The sequence below is a fragment of the Geotrypetes seraphini genome, chromosome 8, assembly GCF_902459505.1.
Source record: "Geotrypetes seraphini chromosome 8, aGeoSer1.1, whole genome shotgun sequence".
NCBI lineage: Eukaryota > Metazoa > Chordata > Amphibia > Gymnophiona > Dermophiidae > Geotrypetes > Geotrypetes seraphini.
In genome coordinates this window covers 188,535,075-188,548,951 of record NC_047091.1, presented here as the reverse complement: position 1 = coordinate 188,548,951, position 13,877 = coordinate 188,535,075, and the positions used below count along the sequence as shown (strand labels likewise).

Sequence of the window (13,877 nt, the reverse complement as noted above, 5' to 3'; positions counted from 1 at the left end):
TTGCATTTTCCAGAGTCCATAATGTACAGAAGGGTTTTCCTCATTTTATGAGAATATCTGGCCCTTTTTTTGTAAGCAGGGAAGTTGCTCAGGTGGTTCTGGCGGTTCACAGCCAGTGTCAATTAACCCTAATTCATTCCCTGTAACACCAGCAGTGAGGCTGGCAAAGGACTCCTGCTGATTAATTAGTACTTAGTAACTCCAGATGGAAAAGGCAGTGCTAGAGGTGGGGTTATACAGCAAGGGAGCGCAAAGGCAAGAGGGACAGACAGAGAAGCAGCTAGCAAAAGATGGCTGGGCAGGAATTGAGCTTCCAGAGAAGAAGTAAGAGGCATTTTATTTTTTTATTTGAGCTGAGGTTGCCTGTTTCTTTTTCCTGCAGGATTTTTCACCCTCTGCACACAGAGAACGCTTGGGATTTGGTAGGGCAAATCTCAGCACAGAGTTGGGCTGTAGAGGTAGGATAAGGAAGGAAGAGGTGAGCTGGCAGGTTTCTCTGGTGTGTGCACTGCACACCTGAGAGGTCCCTGTTCAAGTATCCCTGTGGAGTTAAAAGTGAAACCCTTTGACTGTGTCGCTTCAGAGACTCTGAGTTCCTGAATAAGGAAAAAGTGCAGACTGGGAATCGCTCTGCTCGCTTTGCCACCGCTATGATTGATATTTGTTTTGAGAGCACTACCCATATGGCTCCAGAAAAAGGAGGGTGGATTCAGACATCTGGGCTTTATTTCTGTTGTTTTCAGTGGAAGTAAAACCCAGATGTCTCACTCTGTCCTCATCTTTTTCTGGAGCCAAATGGTGAGATGCCAAGTTATCCAGTTCCAGTCCTGCATTTCTGACTACTCAGTCTTGTTGCATTATGGAACTCGCAGCAATATTAGGCACTACAAATCCCACACTGCATTGGGACTGGCCAAAACATTTTCTGCTTGGAACCTGGTAACTTGGTGACTTTGTGTATATGCTGCACTCTACAGACCCACACAAAGACAGCCCCTGCTTTGTGAACTTTACAGTCTAAGAAGGCCCAAAACATAAGGAGGCATTTGTGTATTCAGTGGACAGCTCCTATGTAGTGTCTGACCTGTTAGGCTAACAAATGGATTGAGATTTTCAGGCCAGGATTAATCCAGTTCTGGGTTTACCCCAGTGCATGCAGGGTCTTGTAGTTTTGCTTTTCCTACAGAATGCAATAGAGCAAGCAGAACTAAAAACCCCAGCATGCACTGGGGTGAACCCAGGGCTAGATCAACACTGTCTTGGCAGCCTTGGTGTGCTGTGGCTCCCAACCCTGTCCTGGACCACCAGCCAGTCAGCTTTTCAGGATAGTCCTAATAACTATGCATGAAAGAGATTTGCATGTAATGAAGATGATAGGAATGCAGATATGCCCCATGCATTTTCATTAGGGCTATTCCGAAAACCCGACCGGCTGTTGGTCCTCCAGGACAGAGTTGGGGACCACTGGTATAGGACATCCTCAAGGAGCAGGTTGTTAACCTCATCGGTGAGGTTTCTTTGCTTCATTTGGAGGGACAAAGGGTAGGGAGGTCATATTAGCTATGGGAGTAGGTGGCAAATGAAAACCCTACAAAATATATTTTCTTTTCTGCTTGTTTTCATTTGTTAATAACTTGGGATAATGCCTTTGACCTTTCTTGACAAACCACAGCCTGTTCCCCAGGATCCCTTGTGATATCTGCCTCTGCGAAGGATACTGATAGGAACTGTTCACAGCCCCCTTGATTAAATCCAAGTTTTAGTACAAACAATAATAATCTCAAATTTCCCCCCGTTTTTCAATCCCTGCTAATGGTGAATTGAATATTTCAGCACTAAACCCCTCCTTTACTAACACGTAGCGTGGGTTTTAGCGTCGACAGCAGCGGTAACTGCTCTGATATTTATAGAATTTCTATGCGTATCAGAGCAGTTACTACCGCTGCCAGCACTAAAACCCGCACTACGCTTTATTAAAAGAGGGGGTAAGTGTGTATTCCAAATGTCAACCTGTTCCGACGCTGGAGTCATCTTGTCTTCAAATCAACAAACAATGGAGTCGTTCAAAGATGTAGAGGTGCTGATTTTATTTCCAAACACTGGCTCAACACCTACGTCTTTCGGCCTCACCAGCTTGCCTCAGGAGCCTCATTTTTAATAGACTGTTTATCCATGATACGTCTATCTTTGAGAAATATAATCTCAATATCAGCACTAAAGGCCTATATGGGATGAAAAATCTGCATGTGGATTCCACACTGACAATGAAGTGAAAACACTTGATACGTCTACCCTTGAGAAATTTGCCAGTGTTTGGAAATAAAATCAGCACCCCTACATCTTTGAACGACTCCACTGTTTGTTGATTCGGATTGGATTGTGGAGATTTCTCTCCTGGTTTGTCTTGCTACATTGTGTCATCTGGTCTTCCACAGGGGTCAGGACAAGGCCTCCAGGAAACTCTCGGCGGTCTTGCATTTCCTTCTAAATTCTGGCTGGGCTCTCTTCTGTCCATGATAGTGATGCCACTTTCACGGGCTTTGTTGAAGCTGGTTTGTAAATCCTGTTGGAAATAGCTCATTCACTGGTGCTTTTTCACCCACTTTCATTTAGCCAGGTCTCAGTTTGCCCAGAATATCCAGGTGGTATTAATGATGCTCTCATGAATGACAGGAAATGTTGTAAGCTCCCCTTGCCTGTATTGGCTCTTTGTTTTGTAAGCTCTCTTCTTCATTGTAATCCACTACCGCAATTTTTCTGTAAGCTCCCCATGTTTGTGCGGGCTCTTGGTTATTTGTAAATCGCCTCGAACCTTTATAGGCATAGAGCGATCCACAAATCCTAGATTAGATTACTAGGCCATGTTTCCAAGCACTTGTCTGTTGATGGTAGACAGGTAGGTAGTCGTGTAGGTACTCTATAATTAAATAGGTTTTTACCCTTTTGGGTGTGTCCCCCTCTTGGTGTAAGGGGGAGTCTACTGGAATGTATGAGGATTTTTGGACTACTGGGCTGAAATGTGTTTTTAGTTGGGGGTAAATGAGGGGTTTGGGAAAATTGAAGGAACTAGGCGAAGAGGGCAACCTGCAATCAGATGGCTGGACATGTTGAAAGCAACCAGGGTGATGTCCCTGGAGGACCTGACGGACTAGCACAAAACTGATCTCTTTTTAGATCTGTAAGTCATTAAGTTGCTAGGACCCGGAGCACACTCAAAGAAAGAAGAAATGAGAGATTATAGAGCTTTGTTGCTGCTTTGTACATATGTAAGCTTATTTTTTTTATCAATTTTCTGGACCCTACAGTAGCAAATAACAGCAAAGTGTTAACTTTACAAACAGTAGCTGTTTAGAGCTGGAGTCTCTAATTGAATTGGTGGTAAGACTCTCCTTTACAACCACATCAGAGGAATATCTGTATTCTGCTTGATATTCAAAATGATTTAACCTGCCAGAAAAAGCCGCTGGCCAGTTAAATCACATGTTTGCGGCCATTTGCTCATTTGGGTAACCGTATAAATGGTTTCGCATAAATCAAGGTCCCATTTTTATGTGCGTAAACTGGCTGTTCAGTGCTGAAGCTTGGACAAAGCTGACCACTACCAGCTGAATAAACTCTATCTTTTGCTTTTTAAGCTTGAGATCCCTCTTAATAAACTGGCTAGGACGCTGATCCCTTTAGCTCTTCCTCTTAAAGTTCTCCAGCGAGATCATCCTTGAGCTGGGAAACTCTCGCATCATTCTCTGTTTCATGTCCATGATCTTAGGACTCCAGCCCAAAGAATAACTCATTTTGGTAATTTTAAAGTACTGACCGCAGGGGCTGAATTTGATCCAGATATTCAATGCCAAGACTTAACTGGGTACCTGCACTTAAGATTCAGGTTTTATCCTGCTAGATCCATCCTGGCTCTGACTCCTGAACATCTCGGCATTAACAGAGACTAGGAGCAGATGACCAAATGACAACTGTCCATTTAAATGTTAAATATCTGTTGTAGGGCTGGTCAGTATTATATAACCAAGCATTGGTCTTGGAGTCCCCCCTTGCCAGTCAGGTTTTCAGGATATCCACAATGAATATGCATGAACTTGATTTGCATACACTGCCTCCATTATATGCAAATTTCTTTCATGCCTATTCATTCTGGATATCCTGAAAACCTGACTGGCAAGGGGGAACTCCTGGACTGAGGTGAGAAACACTGAAATGGATACATGACCGCTTGATAGAATAAAAACTTTTATTGAAAAATCTGGCACTGTAACTGACTAATTTAACCTGTATTATGGACGTTGATATTAGACCCCTAGTATGTGTTGAGTTAGGATAATAACTTTATATTATGTATTAGGATAAAACTTGCACTGAAAATCTTACACAGTAAGGAAAACTATGGCAAATTGTAACCAGGAAAACTGTAAATTTTGTATATTAATATTAGACCCCTAGGGGCTCATAATAGAATTGGAAAAACGTCTAAAATCCGTTTCAGTTATCGGCACTTGGACGACTTGTCTTATTAATCGTCCAAGTGCCGATAACTGAAACGGTAAAAACAGTATCGACCTCTTCGGTGCTGCTGTACACCCAGAGCTGAAAGGGATGTTTTAGGAGGAGTGGTCAGGGCGGGATTTGGGCAGGACGTGGGTTGACCTAGACTTAGTCATACTGCAAGTGAGGCTGCCTGGATGGAACTTGTATGTTGTGACTTAGGTGATGTAAAAACAGGTCTAAGTGCCCAGAAGGTCTCCAAAGTGACCAGATAACCCCCACACAGTCCCCCAGTGATCACTGACACCCCCTTCTCCCAACAACACCATAAAAATTAGAATAAAAACTTACATACCTGCCTCCAGAGGAATGCTTAAAAAATGGATTCTCGGAGGAGGGAGGGTTCTTGAGTGGGCAGACATGTTGGGCCGCCGGCCCTTTTCTGCCGTCATACTCTATGTTTCTATCAGCACCTGGCATAGGAAAGCCTAGTAGAGCAGCACAAAGGTAGCTTAAGTAGTCTGGGGCTATTGGGGTTGTAGACAGGTGGGTCTAGTAGGTTTGGGGGGGGGGGGGGCGGGCTCTGGTGAGATGTTTATATGGCACCCTTTTTGTGAAGTTCGCAGCAGTGCCCTGTAAGGTGCTCCACTACTGTGTTGCCATGTCTGGATGTCCAGTCCATCACTTTGCTGGCCCCTCCCACGTCCAAAAGGTCTTGTTCTAGGGGTTTTTGACTTGGATGATTTTTTGGACGACTTAGCGGTCTGGCCAATCAAACGGCTGGACGTACAATTAGATGATTAAAAAAAAAAAAAATTTGGACGTATTTTTTGAGAATGGACTTTGGACGTTTCTGACTTTGACCGACTAGCGACTTAGGCCCAAAACGGGCTTAGACGTATCTTTTAATTATGCCCCTCCTAGTGTGTGTCAGGCTAGGATAAAAACTTGTACTGAAATTATGTATGATAACCTGTAACCCATTCTGATCTAAATAAAATGAATTAAATAAATAAATATCCTGAAAACCTGACTGGCAAGAGGGTACTCCAGGATCAAGGTGAGAAACGCTGGGTTGAATCACTTTCAATACCAGCCCCACAGTCCTTTCAAATCCTGAATCTCTCGGTAATCTCTGCTTCTGGAGGGAATATTCAGCTGGTAGGAACTGTTTAATTGCCTTTATTAATTCCCAGCTGCAACACAAGCGATATACTGTAGTTTTCTTCAACAATTCACAATATCCTGCAGATTTTAAATCTCTGCTAATGCTGCAGAGGCTATTTCAGACAGGTCATGAACAGCCATTTGACCTTGCTATCCTCCTGGGATGTCATTTCTTTCTTCTCAGCTTTCATTCTCTGTTTCTGATTATCCTGACTGAAGCTGGTCCCTTTAGATCCTGTTTGTCCAACATTGAGGGCCACAATCAAGTTGGGTTTTCAGGATTTCCCTGATGAATTTGCATACACTGCTTCCTTTGTATGGAAATAGAACTCATGCATATTCATCGGGGAAATCCTGAAAACCCGACCTAGCGAGAGAGATTTTCTTCTGTTGCCCAAGAGGGAGTCCTAGATGCAGAGGCCGCCTGTAATGTGTAGGGTGAGTATCGTATCTACGCTATACAAATGTTCTTCCATGCTGTGTATTATGCTTTATAATTTTTTATTCTGCTGCCACTTGTCATATTTCTGTTTCATCCGTGTTTTTTTTTTTCATTTTATTTTAATAATTCAACAATAAAGTTATTGAAGTACACAAGATCCTTGTCATTTTACATAACAAAAATAAAAATTTTAACCATTCCAAACATTAATCTATTTGACAAATAATTTTAAGTCTCGATAATAGTCCACACACTGGAGAGACAATTTCACACATCAGGAGTGATACATATTCCCAAAAGTATAAAGAAAAAGTAGTAAGTCATCCTCAATTATTAATGGACCAATCAATAGGATTCACCTGGTACCCTGCAGAACTACCCCCTTTCCTTCTAAACAGAATTGTAATTGGGAGGGCTCATAAAACACAGGGCTCCTTTTATCAAGCGGGGTTAACGCACGTGACTTTTCATCATGTGCTAACCCCAGCGCTGGCCAAAAACTACCACCTGCTCAAGAGGAGGGGGTAGCGGCTAGCGTGGCTGGTGGTATAACGCGCGCTAGCGTGGCTTGATAATAGGAGCCCATAGGAATTTTGATCTAAATAGATCAAACATTTACAGGGATAACGTAACTGAAATTTAGGCCCCAATAATTTCACATCTTCTTTCATTCCAATGAACTTTTTCCTTCTTGTTTGCTTCCCTATCTTGTTGAAACACGAAGTATAGCAGATGTAATAACTTCCTCTTGAGAACTTTCTAATATATTTGAAAGGTCCATAGGACTCCAAGTTGTTGCCTGAGGTTGAGTCTCCAGGACAGAAGAGGAAGATTTTTTGAGAAAGCTGACAGGAAATATATTTTATGTAAAAATGGAAGTCCTTCATCCGGATATTCAAACACTTCTTTCAAAAATTTATAAAATGTTTCCTTAGGTGACATTGTGAGATTCAATTGTTTCGTAAAGTTCTCTACTTTCCTTAATAGAAGCATCTTATCCTGTAATGTAACTCCAGATGAAGTTTGCACTTTCTGAATTGTATTTTCCAAGGATTTAATTTTCACGGTTTTTAATATCAACATTCTGATACTAAACCATGTCATACCAGGACTTGAGTTCTCTTCCTAGCTCCCAAGTTTGCCTCATTGATTGCACTATATGTTTATGTTTTTATGCCAATAATTAGAGCTGGCGCCTTATCGCCTATAAAAAAAAAATTGGTGATTCTCTGTATGAGATATATTGCTCCAAGATCTGAGGCTTTTCCTACCCTCTAGAAAAAAAGAGGTTTTTCCCTATCCTCTAAAGAATAAAATAATAAAAAGTAAAAATGCCGCGGAACATCAAGATATGAGCATATTACACCATATCTCCGACAGTTGCATTTAGAATCCAATATAAGGCACTCACCAATTTCTATACGGCAAAATCCCTGAATTCTGTAATAATAAGATGTCTGGTTATCAACCAACAAGATCATTGCGATCTGCATTGCTGAAGACAAGTGTCAACCTCAAGTATGTAGAAACTGAGGCAATGACCTTCTCATGTGCAGGAGTAAAACTGTGGAATTCCCTTGTTGGGCAAATTCGGTTGTTCGTTCAGGAAGTTAGTTAATCCACAATTCCTTTGAATATTGATTATACCTGTTAGATGAATTGCTGCAAGAATTTAATCCTTCTGTTTTTATCTGTCTTAATTTGTTTTAACATTTTATGTATGTAACAGTTTTGTAAACCATTTTGGCCTAAAACAGTATAGAAATTATTAAAATAAATAAATAAGAATATTAATAATAACTTTATTTTTATATACTGCCAGCTATCTTGCGACTTCTAGGCGGTTTACAGTAAAAGAGATTGTGAATACAATGAAGAAAATGTAAATACAATAAAGAGAGGCTTTACGTACAATGAATTAAAGAGTATAGCAGTATACTTCTCGTACAATGACTTATAAAGTAAAGCAGGTTACATCTGATAATATTAATAATGTTAACAACAGTTTGTGTGTTGTAAGGCCCGGAAGTGCCAAGCTGTTTGTTCAGAAGTAGAAATATTCCGTGACTTGAATAGAGTGTTCGTAGATAGTGATTAGGGGTTGGGGTTAACAGTTTGCGAGTTTAGTTATGTGATGGTGTTACGAGGGGGTTGATGTTCCGGTTCGTTGCCTAGGTGTTTCAAGAATAGGTAAGTTTTTAGGTGTTTCCTGAATTCTTCATAGTTGTTTGTGTGTGCAATGAGTTTTTCTAGGTCTTTACCCCATATGGCTGCTTGATATGATAGCAGTTGTTGATGGTGTCTCTTATATTTGCACCCTCTAGCCGGTGGGGAAACAAATTTCATGTGTGTTTTTCTTTCGTGTCTGTTGGTTGGGAATGAGAAGAGATCTGTAATGTATTTTGGGGCTAGACCATTTAATACTTTGAAGCAGAGACATCCTAGTTTGAACTTTGTGCGCGCCTCCATCGGTAGCCAGTGTAGGAGTCGGTAAGAAGGGGTTATGTGATCTGATTTCTTCAGTCCGAAAATCATCCTGACTGCTGCATTTTGTATCAGTTGTAGTCTTTGCATTTGCTTCTGGGGGATCATCAGATGGGTGATGTTGCAATAGTCCAGGTGGTTTAGTATTAGGGATTGTACTAGCATTCTGAAAGCTGAAGTGTGGAAGTACGCCTTAATGGATTTAAGTTTCCAGAGAGTGAAGAACCCTCTTTTGATTAAGGAGTCTATGTGGTCCTTCATGGTTAGGCTTTGGTCTAGTATTACTCCTAGGATCTTCATCGTTGGTTGAATGGGGTAGTTTAGATTGTTAATGTGTAGTGATGTTGCCGTATTCTGTGCGTGTGGCGAGGCTATGAAGAATTTAGTTTTTTCTGAATTGAGCTTCAGTTTGAAATCTGTGGTCCATTGTTCCATCGTGTTTAGCGCTTCAGTTGCTGGGGGGATGGTTTCAGAGGGGGATGCCGTGAATGGGATTATGATTGTGAAATCGTCTGTAACAAAGTGTGGATATACATTAAAAAAGCAACACTAAGGATTTTTAGTAGTTACTGGAGACTGTTGGCACTATATATATACAATTTTATATAATATATAGAGTAAATGATTTATTTTAAGAGCTTCATAATGGTAAAATGGCTAAACACCTGTTGAATACCACCTTCATTGAGGGTTCTTTTTACTAAGCTGTGGTAGCATTTTTAGCGCAAGCAATGCGCCAAGAACTAATACCAGCTCAATGGTACCATTAGCGTCTAGCGTGCATGCTAAAACCACTAGTGCAGCTTAATAAAAGGAGCCCTGAATCTTTTCCTAAGGCAGTTAATAAATCCCCACAAATAATAGAAATAAATAGGTCGTCTCCATACCGGTGACTTCTGGATTGTCTTGCTGTTGCTCGAACTGGGCCGAGAGCAGGACGTTCTTCACTTGCTTCATAGCTCCTTAACACTTGGTGCACTAACAGCAAGGCATCCAAACATTTTCATCTTTTGAATCCAGTGGGAGCAGGTAGTTCGTTGGTCACCAATCAGGTCAGACGCCACCGCATGATAATAATAATAATAATAATAATAACTTTATTTTTGTATACCGCAGTACCATAACAGTTCAGAGCGGTTAACAGAGTAAGAGACTGTACATATACAGTGATGTTACAAACAAGTCAATCAGCTTAGCTTAGCAAGTCGGGAGTAGTCAGGAAATCTGGAGGTATGTCGGAGAAATTTGAAACGTACAATAAGCAAGTCTAGGACCTAGACTTGCTTATTGCATATTTCTGGGTCTCGCTGCTTACACCTGTCCCTAAAGGAGCAGACCTAGACTAGGTGTAAGTAGAATTTCCCTGAATTCCTCTTGAGAACCATCCTTGCCCTTGACTAACCAATTCAGTACTCCTTCCGGCATATCTCGGTATAGGTGGGTTGGAAGTAGATCCAGTTAGCATTTTGTCACCAGAGATCTTCTTCTATTCTGAGAGTATTGTTATATCTAATGAATTGCTTTCAGCAATAATATACTCTAGTTGATGATTATAGGGCAGACAACTAATTCAGAGATTGTCTATCTTATTTTCAAAGTATGATGGTAGTGAGTTGGGGGGGGGGGAGCTACATTTGAGGTGCCCATTGCCATGCAGTCTCTCAGTTTTGTTACAATTTTGAACAACTTCCATAAGTCTGATTTGTCTACCCTGATCATATCTGAGTAGCCAGATGCATATTACAACTTTAGAAGAATGCTAAAGACTCACCTCTTCAGACCTATGATTCATAATGCAGAGACACTTCTAAACCAGTAATGTTAGAAAATTCTCCTTTACGGAGAGAATGGTGGATGCCTGGAATGTGCTCCCAAGGGAGGTAGTGGAGAGGAAAACGGTGACAGAGTTCAAACAAGCATGGGATGAACACAGAGGATCTCAAATCAGAAAATAATAGTAAGGCAGTACTGGGCAGACTTGCACAGTCTGTGTCCTGTAAATGGCCATTCAGTAGAGGATGGGCTGGGTTGGTTTAGATGAGTTGGAGTGAGCTTCGACAGAGACTCCATTAGATGCACAATACCGGGTAGAGCTCTGGTTTTCTGGCCCAGAAATATCTAAGAAAAAGAACAATTTAAATGAAATCATTAAATTATAGAGAGTGTAGTTTGGGCAGACCGGATGGACCATTCAGATCTTTATCTGCCGTTATTTACTATGTTACTATCTTTGAAACTTGCATTTAGAAGAAAAAGTATGGTATCATTTATTTTGTTTTATATGTGTGTTATACTCGCAATATGCATGTTTCCCTGTCTCTCAATTTTCATCTTGTTTGTATAGAAGCTGTATATTTTGGTCAACTTTCAATTTTTCAATTCATCTCATGGCTAAGGGGATATTGCAAATGATATAGCAACACTTCAAAAGAAGAGATCAGTAAGTAAATATATGTGACAGTTTTTAAACATAAATTTCAAAGCTAAATCAGTCTTTGAAGTACTTTGAAAGTTGCAGCTCTTCTCGGCAATCCCCAGAATGGATCAAAGTGTTGATTTGGAACCTGCCTAAATTTGCAGATAGAGTAGGACACTTAATTGCTTAAATAAATCTTATTCTGCTTGTTTCTGTTTGGGGGACAGTGTAGCTGTTTCACTTAACCCCTGCCCATCTAGGTCAACCGTGGTACTGATGGTTCTTAATCATTGTATTTCCGGCCCTATTAACTCTCCTCATCCCCCCTCTTAAATTCAATCAATTTGTACCTCGCTTAATCTATTGTAAACCGCATAGAACTTAACGGTATTGCAGTATATAAACTGTTATTATTATTATTATTGTACTCAAACATGAGATGTCCATAAGGAATATGCAATTCACACTGCTTTTGTGTGGGCGACAACACTCTTTCAAGGCTTTAAATTATTTTACAGAAGTGTGCCTGTGTATATTTTTTTTTTTATATATAATATTTCTTTATTGGGCAAAGGCAACCAAACATAGTACAATACAAAACAGGTACTAGTCCGTAATACCAAAAAGCAAACACAGCTGAGGTACCCACAAATGCTGGTGAGCTGAAGTCAATTATGCCCAATACAGTGTTTTACAATAACCCCCAACATCCCCCAATGCATAACCCCCCATCAAACCCCCCCTCACCCTACCCCTCATCTCCCTCTTCCCTACCCCAGACCCGTATGGTGTGTAAACCTTCCCAAGGAGATAAAAGAAAAAGTAGAAGGAGAAGAAGAGAGAGACAAAGACAAAAGAAAAAGAGAAAGAGTAAGATATAGTAGGAAAGACACTGCTACAAGAGACCGATCACACCCAATGCTAGGGGAAGCAGCATACGGTCCCCCAGTCCGTATCAGCACAGCCCAAATGATTAACTATTCAACAGCATACTCCTCTCCCTATGTGAAAGGGACAACCAGTATCCCTCCCATACATCCTGAAATTTGATCCACCTGCTCTCATCCCGGGTCCCCACCATCCTACGCTCTACAAGCGCTAACTCGTAAAGAGACATTTGCCACTGAGAAAAAGAGGGTGCATGTGGGACCCACCAGAATATCAAAATGGCCTTCTTGGCCAAGAGCAGAGCCTTGAACACCAACAACTTCTGCCCACCAGTACATCCGGAGAGAGCCTCTCCAGCATAGAAAAGAGCTATATCCGGGGTACACGCAGGCAGGAGGAGAGACAGTGAGGACAGGAAATTCCACACTTGCCTCCAAAAAGCCTGTATTAGAGGGCAATGCCAAAACATATGTCCCGAGGTAGCTGTACTCGCAAGGCATTTGGGGCAGCGTGCATGCTCCGCAAAGCCTGCACGATAAGCCCTCTGAGGAGAGATAAACATTCTCTGAAGAAATTCATAATCCTGTTCCCTGTGTAGCATATTGCAGGAGAGAGTGCGCAAAAAAGTAAAACAATGAGAAAGTAAGAGTGATGTAATAGCGCTCCCCAAGTCAGCACTCCATGCCCCAGCCAGTAAATCAGCCCGCTCAGTCGACAACGGCATCTGCAGCTCAGTGACATAGTATCGCAGGCGCGGAGCTGGATCCTCCCACAAGGTCAGACTTTGCCCTAAGCTCTTCGCCACCGAGGCACGCCGTACGGTTCCCCCAAGACTAAGCACATAATGGCGAAGTTGCATATAGCTAAAGGCATCCACTCGGTCTAACCCATACAGTGACGCCAATCCCGTAGAGGAGAGAGGGGCCCCAAGATCATCAAGAGCATCCCCCACCCTGCGTATTCCCCGTACATGCCAAAGCCGAAAAACTCGATTATCACTACCCGGACTAAAATGAAGATTCCCCATTAAGGGCAGCATAGGAGAGGCCCCGTAATTAATCCCTAGATGTTTACAAAGCAATTTCCAGATGAGTCTCATATAGGCCCAGACAACATGTCCCCGCTGAGAAAGGTCCAACTGGGCCGAGGGTGCGTGCAACAGAAACAATCCCGAAACCGGATACAGAAAATCCCTGTCCACTGAATACGTCAAAAAGGAGGAGCTCTCCAGACACCAATCTCGAACTAATCTCATACCACACGCCAGATTGTATGCTCTTAGGTCTAGCCTGTGTATATTTTAAATCCTGCACAAGGGAATTAAGAGTGACATCATCAGAAAATGGATCTCTGATCAAGAGGCTTTTTATACCAAACATAATTAGTATCCCTGAAGCTCCAAATGGTGTGTTTGTTATGTCAGGTAATCCTATTTACCACTGTGGATTCTGATCTTTCCTAAAAGAAGTCAAAGTTGCATTAAACATTACTTTCACTTATTGAATTGGGGTTCAAGAGCCTCTGGACGGAGACATAGTTGTCTTGGTTGAGAACGCTGACATGCTAGGCAAACTCTGGATGGAAGTTAAAGATGTAGGGCCATTGACCTCGGGAGAGGAAGTGCTTATGAAATCTGTTCTCCAAGAAATGATGCCCAAATTAAAGAAAGCACCGCAGAGCAGAAGGTGGCAAAGAAGGAAAAGGTCGTCTTTCTGAACTGAGGACTGATTTGGACAGAGTAGAAATGCAAGAAAAATCATTAAGAGACACAGGCAGGAACCCTTCAAGAAAAAGATGGAGGACTGGGAAAATTGCTCGCAGAGGAGCAATTTTATATATGAATAGGTATACTGGGGCAGACCAATATCATGTTTCCGCCATTGGCCAATCCAATCAGAAGTCGTAGGGGTAATACTAGTTAAGATACTAGTGGAAGTCAGGAAAACTAGATAAACTGACCTCTCGTTCAAACAAGTAACCTTAGCA

General features: G+C 41.7%; 1 protein-coding gene across 1 annotated transcript in view; it reads left to right on the top strand.

Moving 5' to 3' along the window:
* Positions 1-229: 229 nt before the first annotated feature.
* Positions 230-13,877, top strand: part of NOS1 (nitric oxide synthase 1) — a 412,853-nt gene continuing 399,205 nt past the window's right edge. The window contains exon 1 of the mRNA XM_033956098.1: positions 230-324. The gene's annotated coding sequence lies outside the window, so the exon portion shown is untranslated. The remainder of the gene's footprint in view (positions 325-13,877) is intronic.